A 10464-nucleotide genomic window follows, 5' to 3' on the forward strand; every position below is an offset into this window, starting at 1 on the left:
ATGTTCTAATTGCATTATTTTTGTACTTTCCCTTTCTTTCTAGGTGTCTCCGAGTCTGTCCTGATCTCTCAGTGGCCCCGAAACATCTACAGTACTGTCGATGAACCTGCAGAAATAAACTGTTACCAAAACGATACAGATTATGAATATCTGTACTGGTACAGACAGCTTAGAGGTGGAGAGATTCAGCTAATTGTGTATCTGTTAGCTGGAAATGCTAAGTTTGAGACAGATTTTAATTCTGGATATAAGGCGGAGGTGCGGCAGAAGAAGCAATGGTCTCTGACTATATCAAGCCCTCAGAAAAAAGATGAAGCTGTGTATCTGTGTGCTGCCAGTCTCACAGTGCAGCAGCAAACCCGAGGAGTGTGACAAAAACACACAACGAAGAGAGGATGCTGATTGTTTCAACACCTGCTTCAAATGTTAATATTTGGACTAAAGACAAAACCAGACAGAACCATGTGGGGGGGGAGATCATATCACATATCCAACAGTTATGAGCCCAACAATAAGCTATAAAACAAACTGCTTGACGTCAGCAGACGTCAGTGTCAATAAACACCAAAAAATTTGTTAAATACTTAAATTTTAGAAGTTTACATATAGTGAGTTTTTGAAGTTTCCAACAACCACAGCACACTCGCCTAATACCGAATAAAAATGTTGATATAGGATTTTTTACCAAAGTAGAGTGAATGTTAGAATTTACCCAAAATTGCACAATTATGTTTTTACATTTAACAAATTTGCAATGCTATTTTTTGCACCATTCAAAATCATAATATAAATGTAGAATAAGATTAAAATAAAGATATCTTGCCTAAAAATATTACTCATGTTTTTTTCAGTCAATTTAGCCTTGCTGTGGTTCTTAGAGAACAGTGGTTTGTGAAATTGTCCTGCTCTTAAGTAACCAACAGGTGGAGCCACAGAACACAACATGCAACCTCCATCAAAAGCATGTGTTGATAGTTTGACCTACAGTAGGTGGCCCTTATTTTTTACCCTGTGCAGTTCTTTCTTTCATATCATTGCTTCACAATGTTTTCACCTACACAGACGGTTGGCCTCCTCTTCATATGGTTTCTATGTAAGATTCAAAAACCTTGAATCCAAAAAATGGAATTTGGTTTAAAAAACGGGCCAAAGGTTTTTTTCTGCTTCTATTTCTACAGATCAGGTAAGCGCTGCAAAGTTTCAGCAGTCCTCCCCTGTCATAGTGAAGCAGAACAGTGAGGTAGAAATTACTTGCAGCCACGATGATAGCTCTCTCATATTGATGCTCTGGTACCAGCATAAAAGCGACACTAGCTCAATGACCCTTATTGGATACGGATATGAAAAATCTCAGAACTACGAGGGTCAATTTGAAAAAGAATTCTTGCTCACAAGAAAAAACACAGTTGAAGGAGCTTTGAAGATACCAAAGGCGGATCTGTCCCACTCGGCTGTTTATTTCTGCGCTGCCAGCACACAGTGATGTGGTTTAATGCCACTCCCTAACTAAAACCCCCCCATTTTTCTCCTGTGTAGGAGCTGTATTTGTACATGAACCTGTGTCTTTTTACAGATCCTGGCTGGAGCAGGAGCAAAAAACTGCAGGATGCCGTTAATGATGATCCTTTTTCTTCTCATCTTGCCTCAGTGTAAGTTATGAAACATTTATGTATGAGGGAAAAAAATATTAATTTACTTTTTTCTTTAACTGAACAAAATTGCCTTAAAGTCTGATTATTATTCTTTTTTACCCACAGATCAAGCTAAGAGTGTGAAATTTCAGCAAACCTCCTCGAAGATTGTCAATATCTCAGAAACAGTCAATTTTCGCTGCAGTCACAATGACAGCAGCCTTAATGTAATGCTCTGGTACCAACAGACAAAAACTGGTATAATGAATCTAATAGGTTATAGCTACGTTGGGAGTGAAGCTGTTTATGAAGCGCAGTTTGAAAGCAGCTTTGTGATTACAAGAAACGTCACCCAAACGGGAGGCCTGAATATTAAAAGTGTAAAGGAGTCAGATACTGCGGTGTATTTCTGCGCTGGCAGTACACAGTGATGCGGTTCATGAAACCTCATGACTAAAATGATTTCATTTGACACTGGAATCACTGCGTTGCTTCTGTTTAGCAATTGGGTTTTCCCCCAGTATAATTAGCCAGTAATTCCTATTTTACATTTTTATTATAATGTTCTCTTTGTTTATTATTTTATCCTATTTTACCCTTGAGATGCAAAGACATTTTTGGGGGCAGATATGCCACATAACAGGCACAATTCCCCAAATATAATCATGAAATACAATGAATACTAACAAAAGTATACATTTATGCTACTTGACATTGTGTCATAACAAAAAATTGTAAATGAAATAAATCAATGCTGTACTGTTCGCAATGATCAAAAGTGACAGTGTAAGCAAACACTAATGCACATGTGGACAAAATATTTGACATTATACAGAAATGTTCAGACATGGATGTTAAAGGTAAAGGCTAGAAGACCATCTTCAAGGCAACCTCCCTGGACATGGCAAAGGAGGAAAACTTATGACAAATCAAAGGGGCAGATAATATGAATAGCAACAAAAAAAGCCCAGAAAAACATCAAATGAGATTATAGATTAGATTCATTCTCAAGGAAAATCTGTGTTAGATCACACACTCCATTGTTCTTTGGTAAGGTCGACTTAATAGGAGATGACAGAGGAGGACATCATTTTTAAAAACATTTTCGTATCTAATATAATAAAAAAAGATAATAAAAAAATAAAAAAAGAATATAAATTGCTAAAATTAATCTTCCATCAATGCCTCCCTTGGAATTTACTTCTTCTTTTTCAGGTTTAAGCAGGTCTAGATGCAATAATGTACTTGTGAATTTCAGTGGGGTTGGCTGTGCTTATATAACCTGGCATGCAAAGGATTGTGGGATTCCTTATAGCTCTAGGAACCTCACAAGGAACTATGACTGGAATCATACAGGCATCCTTTCCTACCTCCCTTCTTACTGCCAGCACTATTTGGACAATCTTACCATGGTGACCACTGAGACAATTTTGCTTTGGCTTCAGAGTCTTACTGATGTGTTGCATTTGAATTCAGCCTCAGACTGCTTCTAGGCTCATTTGCATACTGAATGGTGTCACTGTGAAGGTGTGAATGCCGCAGATACACTAAGCTAGCACATAGAGGTGAGGGGACCGAGTGATGAGAAAGTTCTTCCTTTCAGCAGATTTGATTTGAGGCAGTATTTGCCCCATCTTGGATGGCCTCAAAAAAAATTAAAGGACATGTGAATATGTGTTGATTTAAATAATTTCCCTGTTACAGGAAGAGAAGACAAACAAAATCATGGAGGGGGGACACTGGAGACTTTATCAAGGTTTTCCATATGTATTAATAAATTAAAAACCACATCGTCTCTAAACAGGGACTGACATGCGTCAGTGACCCTTTAGGTAATGGTCTGGAACTGGTTTTCTTTTGGATAATGTTAAACTATCCCTGGGCTACAGAGATCTGAGCTGTCTTTGATGAAGATCAACTTCTGTTCATTTTCTAAAACAATCTCAAATGCAATATTAACAAGTTTTGGCACGACTTACTTTCTACTTTTGAATGTAATTGGCCAAATTACATTATTGTATACGTAAACCATGGATGTTAACATACATCTAAATGAAAGATGCTTATAAAACTGAATTTTACCAGGAACCAAACATCTTTGGTTGTTCAAATAAGAACAGGAATCCCACCTTTGGCCTTAGAAACTGGAAGATTTGACCAAATCTCATAAGAAGATATATGCTGTGAGTTATATGATTTAGGAGCAGTAGAAAATGAAGTACATTTTATTTTATGGTCTGTATGATGTCTTGAGTTGCTTTGGAGTATTGACTATGAAAAGATGGAATAATTTTTTTATTTTAATGTCGATAAATTTGCCACCTTTATTTGTAAATTCTAGAAGCATCTGCAGAATTGTTTATTTTGATAGACAGTAGTTCTGTTTTTTCTACTTTATCAGGAAAACATTTTCATTAAGCTCTTTGTAGGTCTGGGCATGTATTATATGCATGATATAATAATACAGCTTGTTCCTGATACTGGGTCCTGACATTTCTTATAGCCCCTGTATTTTTAAAATACAAATTATTTATTTATTTATTTATTTTTACAGCTTCATTAAAAATATATTATAAATAAAGTAGGCTCACTTTTGCTGCCAAATTTAGACATGATAATAGTTTTATCTGCTATACCTTAGGTATCCATATCTGCAGATGGATATTTGGCTCATTTAAAACTTTACTATACTACCATCAGTTATTGACTGCTTTTTTTTTTTAGTTTGTAGTCTCTAGGGACTGAACATGAGGTACTGACTGGTGTAATGGCATCATGTGACCTTCTCGTCTGTCTGCTGAACAAAGAGGAGCTCTTCCTCATTCAGCTAAGGGATCCTTCTCAGACAGCATGGTGATCACACGTTTTAATCTGTTCCTGCTCTTACACTTAGGTGAGTGCAACAAAACCAGAAACAACTTTCATTATGAAGAACATACAATGTATTTAAACTTTAATACCACATTTTGAGTCACAGTTTTTGGAAACCTTATTAGATCACCTGTGTTTTTTCTTCAATTTCTTGTTCTAAAGTATTCATTACTTGGAAAATACAATGAATGTAACAAAACAAAAAAAAACAAGGGGGATTTAATTTGTTTCTATGAGTTTATAATTTAATTAAATGTTTTGTTTGAACTAAAACTAAATATTTCCTCTTCTTTAGGTCAGAATCTGTCAACAATGGGGGTCACTATTGATATCTTCCAGTCTTCAGATCTCCTTTCTCACCAGGGAGACAACGTGACGTTTACGTGCAAAAGGAGAAGTGGTTACATGAATCATTTAACTATGTACTGGTACCGTCAGAAGCACTATGGAGCTCAAATTGAGTTTCTCATTAGAGAATATCAGAATACTGTTGGACACTTTCAGTCATCTATCAATCAAGCAGAAAACACCTTTTATCTTCATATATATGGCCTGTTTCTAAATGACAGCAGCACCTACTACTGTGCGGCCGGGCACAGTAAAGCAGACAAACCACGATCTCATACAAATAGCATGTCTATGACAGAGGCATGCAGGAAAGAGCTGCGGGTTGTTACGCCTCTACAGTCTTTACGCTATCCACAGCAAAAACACATGGGGGATATAAGAGCGTTTGAATTATATAGGAATGGTATCCATGGGAGGGGATTTATACATCAACTTTCCCTTAGTTCAAACTGGGCCTCTAGCTTGTTTGTTTGTTTTCTTTTTTTGGTAGATTCATTTGAATATAACACATTTTTAGGCAAAACCAATAAACATGGCATCTCCATAGTTGTGGAAAACGAATATAATTAAATAAATAGGGAAGAATTCCTTCTCTAAATTGGTTTTCCCACACTAAAAAAAAGAGAAAAGTGAAAAAAAACTCATTGCAATGTGATGCAAGAGAGTTTTGAGTATTCTGAACCTTTTAAACCTGTTTCTAAGGTTTAAACATTCAGAGTTCATCCAAATTAAATCTTGTTAAACTAATTGGGACAATTCTACAAGGCTTACAAAGAAATGTTGCCATCTATATATGCTTTATATTTCTTATACATGGCATAGATTTCATGATTTCTCTGTTGCAGCACATCTTATTCTAATGATTTAATAGCCATCATGTGCTTTAGATCACTAATTCATTGAAGTCATGTGTGTGGCAACAAGGAGACACCTAAAACACTCAGGTCACTGGTGCTTGAGGACAAGATATGAAAAAATCCTGATCCAGAGCACCTGGACCATTTTTTTGTCTTCACCATCAGCATGGGCAGAATCAATGAGCTAGTAATGACACCTTGGCCTTGCTCTAAAAAAAAAGGGATAAGCTGCACATAATGATATATGGGTATATGTCAAAGACTTGTAGGTATATATGAAAACTACAGTCACCAGATTATAAATGATTAAACAAATCCTGTCCTATAGCTTCCTGGAAGCCACAGGTCCAGTGAGTATTTCTGCTGCAAGTGAACATTTGCAGCAGGGTTTCTTAACCCTGTTCCTTAAGGACCACTGTCCCTTATTTTTCTATAGCCAAGCACACCTAATTTAAAGGATTTCCTCCCCGGCAGCCATCACATGGTGCAAAAGCCTGTTGATCACCTTCTCACTCAGGTGTATGGAGACAGGGAAACCCATAAGACATGTAGGGCTGTGGTTAACAAGAAGCTAATTCTTACCAGAAGGTAACCCATGTTCATATGATTTGAGCTTCTGATTATAAAGCTAACAGGCTTTATTTGTCTAAGGGTTTAAACACTAATATGTTAACATTTGTGTTCCCTGATATCCTCATTACTTTTGGTTGCCAAAATATGACCAAAAGAAGGTCAGAGAGAAGGCTAGGAAATTATCAAAACAGTTACTGATTTCTAATTTATATTACATATACATGGTGAATTGGTTTTAACACAACTGAATTTCTCTAAATTAGTTAAAAGCTAATTTGATCTCATCCTTAACTCTTCAAGAGAAACTTTGGTTTCATTCCAAACTGTGGCATCATTGCATCTTCTTATTGACTATGGTTTTTGGCCATTTATATATTTTTTTCCTAGTGTATATAGTAGCTAAGTCTAGCTTAGTCTTGTTTTAGTTTCTAAGTGAAATGTTTGACTTGGAGTTTAATGATTTTTTTTGTTAATAAAATGTCCTATTTGTTGAAGCGAAGGTTTTGTGAATTTATACATACAACTAGAGTCTAATTGCCAAGATTTCATAAGATCATCAAGATGGGTGTTGGGCTTTAAACTGCTTGTTTGGGTCTTTTTCTTTGTTCAAACCACCAATTTGTCTTCAAATGTTTGACTTACTCAGCAGGTGCTGGAGTATCCAGTACAAAATGTAAGTCCCTTAAGGAACATTTTGGGAAAAATAAGAGATACATTTAAAAGCAATGCTGCTTTGTGTGACGTTCAAAATAAAAACAGTTTATTTGCATGTCTAGTTCAAAAGTAAGACAAATCAATCAGAAAATGGGTAACTAAAGGAGAAATAGATTGCCATCTTATATGGAGAGCATGAGTATGTTCAAACAGGAACAAACAAATGTTATTTATTATGTTATAATAACAAATGTTATTATTTATATAGAACAAGGAAGAAGAGTGACGTGACAAACCCTAGGGTTAAATGTATACATATGTAGTGTCACATACATATGTGTTTTAATTTGCCATTGTTGGCCACTAACGTATGTTCAGTTACCGCAGTGTGTGATCCAAAAAAGTAAAATCAAATGTAGAGAACAGATTACACAGGAAATAAGCAGCTGGATTGTTATATGGTGATCGGGTAGGGTTAAATATGCAGATGCCTCTTCCCACTGCTTTTGCTAAACGTAATGTTAGTATGGTTTAAAGTGTACACAAATAATTTAAATGTTTTTATTCTATATTTTCCTATTGTTGTGATTTTTTTAGTAAGGCTCACACATGATTGAAACATTTTCTTATTCAATGCTTATTTTGTAAATATACTTGAGAAAATGTGAAAATAAACTTTTTTTTTTTTACTAAAAAAGCAACATTGTTTTTCAGGGTGTGGTGTCTAATGATTTTATTTGGCAGAACGAAAAGGCAGCACACTTATGACAATCTTTTAGCAATAAAGCATATACAAAATTAGTAGTATGTAGTTGATTGAATATGATTATTACATCTCTATCAAAAAACTGTGTATTAATATCTCTAAATGAAAACATTTGTGTACGAAGCCAATTCATCTAAGCACCAAATTTTACAATAACAATAAAAAGTTAAAAATTACCTTAAAATTCTGTCCCAGTCGACATGTCTTGTAGGTACAGTACAATCCACAAGAACAGAATGAGTCAATCAGGAGGTATTTTCTGCCTCAGCCAATGAGAATCAAGACAAACTGCAAGAGTTTGAGATTTTTCTAAGAAGCACCAGAAGTTACTGCCTCAGTTTTCAGCTTTCATCTGTACTGCAGAAATTATTTCACATTCACCATGAGGAGGATGATTATCTGTGTTGTAATTTCAATCATCTTGTGTAAGTTTTTAATTTTTTTGCTTTAACTGGATCCTATATTCACCACATGAATAATTAGTTTTTTATTTTTCTTTCTTGTTTTTCAGCTTCCTTGAAATGTACTAAAATCAAGCAGTCTCTGTTTAAATTCTGCCATGAAAATGATTCCTCTGTAACTTTAAACTGTGAGCAGGATAATGATGATCATTACTACATGTACTGGTATAAACAGAAAAGCACAGGGGATCTACAATTAGTCACATATTCTTTTGGTAAAGATACATCGGAAACTGAACCTCCTTTCAATAAGTCCAAATACACCATGTCGCGACCTGCGATTCTGACGTCCACGCTGCAGATTCACAGAACACAAGCTGGAGACTCAGCCATTTATTACTGTGCATCAAGAACAGCACAATGATTCAGAGAACCTCTGCAGCTTAACAATAACCTGGGAGAGATCAATTAAAAAAAGATGGAGGGAAAAAAGTTTGAAATAAGACAGTCAGTAGGGCTTTTTATATAACAAGAAATAAGAAACAAAACAAACACAAGACATATTCAAAATTGAAAAGTAAAAGATTATACATTAATACTTGTATTTCCTTTGTATACAGTTCTAAAACACCACAAAGCTGATGTGTTGAGATTAGGCTGCAGGTGTTTGCTGGTTTAACTTTCTTAGCCCCACAACAATCCACCCTTATAATGTGTCGTCTGAGTCTACCTTTACCTCACAGGTCTTTTCTTTAATACAATTTAAAATTTGGATATCCAGACAAAGTTAAAGAAATTATGTTTAACAGGTAATCATATACTGACCTCTAGAGGGTTCATGGTAGATTGCATTTAGATATCGTAGAATAGCAAAAATGAAGTTGGTTTGTTTATCATACATGTATTTATTGCATTGTAATTTGTATCACCCTCCGAACTTAGCCAAAGAGTCAGGGAAGGTTAGCTCTACAGTAAGGTGAAAATGGAGAAAAGCATAATCAATGTTAATTAAAGACACATTGGAATATATTTGGTTCAAATGCAACTAAACAAGTTGAACAATTTATAAGGCAAGGAGACATTCAAAAATCTGGGAAAACATGAGAACTTAAAAGCTATTAAATGTTTCTATTTAGAAGCAGATGATTTAGATGAGCTGTAGTGGTGGAGACCTTTGCTTCTGGGAGAAGAACCAGTTTATTGAACAATTTGAACAAAGAATCACAAACAATATTTTCAAAAGGACAATAAAAGGCAATAAAGTGAATACGGTATGTCAGTTTTGACTGACAGTATGTAATCATGTCAAATATAATGTGTTTTTTAAGAGCAAATAGATAATAAACCTAGAATAAAATGTGGGGATAGATATTTCATTTAATTTTATATTTATATATAAGTTCTTGTAAATGTATTTCTCTAGTTAAAGCGGCCAGATAACATAATATTATACTATAATATTATAATATTTCTGCTCCCTTTCATTTAAGATTAGGTGAATGTTTGTTTTTATGTTTGTTTTGTATGAACTTTAAAAAATTTAATGTAACATTGTGTTTGCTTAAAAACTTCAAACTTTACTTCAAACATAAGTTAAAAACATCAGACTTAATAACATCTTAATGGACAAATTTAGATTTTTTTTTTCAGCCCATATTCATAGCCTATGTTGTATTCAGTGCCATCACTTCTAGTTTGATGAGATTTTTATTTTGATTATAATGTCGTTGTAACTTGTAAAATCAACCCCCCTTAGAGACATGAATTAAAATCTGAAAACGATATGAGGACAAAGTTACATTTAGAATTTAATTGATTTATTCTATTATATGTAATGCACTTTGCCCAGGCTTTGGGGCTCCAGTAAATGGTAAAGAAAATCTAAATGTGCAAATAAAGAAAACATGCAAATTAGCTTATCATGTTTACCAATATTACACCAAGAAATAAGCAGGAACAACAGCTGCTGATCTACAAGCCTCCCTGTCTACAGTAAAGTCAGGGCTCATAGGAAAGACTTTGGGCAAAATGCAGCATCCATGGGAGAAAAGATAGCTGACTAAATATGACACAGTTACTAATAAAACTTGAAGAGTATAAGCGAGACAAAAGACTTCAATTAATGGGACTTGAAGATTTTTCTTTGAGCTTATTATTGTTTTCTGACTTTATAATTAATATACTTAATAGTTTTTTCTTCCCCCCTTGAATTTCAAAGATATACAATCATCCCTGTCATGAAGTTTGGGAAACAAAGTCAGATAAAGGAACATCACAACATTACACACCTTTCTTTTCTCTCTGCTAACTGATTGGCTGAAGAGTCGTGACCAGCAGAGATGTCACTTCCTGTCAGTAACTTC

Source organism: Cyprinodon variegatus, unplaced genomic scaffold, assembly GCF_000732505.1.
Source record: "Cyprinodon variegatus isolate N-32 unplaced genomic scaffold, C_variegatus-1.0 Scaffold869, whole genome shotgun sequence".
In the NCBI taxonomy this organism is placed as follows: Eukaryota; Metazoa; Chordata; class Actinopteri; order Cyprinodontiformes; family Cyprinodontidae; genus Cyprinodon; species Cyprinodon variegatus.